The sequence below is a fragment of the Colobus angolensis genome, unplaced genomic scaffold, assembly GCF_000951035.1.
Source record: "Colobus angolensis palliatus isolate OR3802 unplaced genomic scaffold, Cang.pa_1.0 Scaffold19, whole genome shotgun sequence".
In the NCBI taxonomy this organism is placed as follows: Eukaryota; Metazoa; Chordata; class Mammalia; order Primates; family Cercopithecidae; genus Colobus; species Colobus angolensis.
In genome coordinates, this window is record NW_012115043.1 from 4,135,813 (window position 1) to 4,137,378 (window position 1,566).

The following is a 1,566-nucleotide window of genomic DNA, read 5'->3' on the forward strand; positions in this document are numbered from 1 at the left end:
GTCGCCGACGCAGGCCGAGTCTCCTAGAAGCCCCGGCAGAGGAAGTGGCTAGGACGAGAGCGGGGAAACGGGGCCGCCCCCGCCGCGGAGCTACTGCGCCTCCAGCAGCGTCCCGGGCACGCTGGCTCCCTGCAATGTGCGCGTCCTTCGCGAAGAACGTCCCGACGGGAGGCCCCGCCAGTGCGGTCTCGCTCTGTTTTGTTCTTTCTTCTGAATTTCTGTGGTCCTCCCTCCTGCCAGGGTCCCTTCATGGGGGTTCTGCTGCCCATGGTCCCCGCGTGGATTTTCTCCGGGGAGGTAACTCGGCGAAGGTGTGACGCCTCCTTCCCACCTAGTGTGATGCCTCCTTCCCACCTGGCCTTTCTTCTTCGGAGAGTCCGTGGTTTCTGCTGCCCTGAGGGGACAGAGGTGTCCCTCCGTATTTACCCCCATTCTGTCTTCCCAGAAGACTGCCCCCGTGCCCCCACGACCTCATGGTCAGTGCTGTTAAAATCAAGCACACCCCGCAGCGAGTAGAGGAACGGCTGGGAAAAGCCACACTGTGTTCTGGTCCTTACCTACCCGCCCCCCAGCCCCACGTTCTTCCCCTAAGTGTAGGACTGAATCGCTGAGGGACCTCAAATTTCCCTAGCCCGCCTCGTCATCAACAGGAGGAACCGCACAGTGGTTCGGCTTGAAGCCCTCAAGCAGGTTGTGCCCGGATTCAAATCTCTGCCCTATGCTTTCTAGACATGTCACCTTGCCACGTTGTTTTATTCATATTCGTATGAAAAGCACTTACTGAGAACTTACCAGACAGCTTTCTTGGCATCGCAGACAGAGCAGTGAACAAAAGGTCCAGGTGGTGATGGAACTTCCGTTGTAGGTGGAGGCAGACACATAAATATCTTCATTATATGGTGATAAGTGTTAAAATGAAGACTGTAGCAGAGTGAAAGGACAAAGTGTGGCAGAGGCGTGCTATTTTAGTGAGAGTGCTCAGGGAAGGCCTCTCTCACAAGCTGACATTGGGCAGAGACCCAAAGCAAGTGGGGGAGCTGTAGCGCTCCAGGTGAAAGCATTCCAGGCAGAGGGAACAGCAAGTGCAAAGGCCCTGAGGCAGGAGTTCAAAGAACTGGAGGGCGCAGAGTGAAGGGGACAGCGGTAGGGGATGAGGTCAGAGAGGAATTGAAGGGTGCATATTTCATAGGGCCCTGTAGGTCACAGTTAGGGTTTTGAATTTTGTTCTGATGAGAAAGAAAGTCACTGGGGAGTCCTAACATGACCTAGCTGATATTCTGAGAAGGAGCATTAAGGGTAGACTATCAGGTGAATAAGAAGGTGGTTTCACTAATCCAGGTAGACAATGATGTTGGCTGGAACCTGGTGGTAGTGATGGAGATGGATTCTGGATATATTTCAGGTTGGATTGAAATGGGAGTATAAGAGCTATAGAGGAACTGAGAATAATGTGTACTTTTTTGTTTGTTTGTTTTTGTTTTTGAGACAGAGTCTCACTCTGTCACCCAGGCTGCAGTGCAGTGACACAATCTCGGCTCACTGCAAACTCCGCCTCCTGGGTTCATG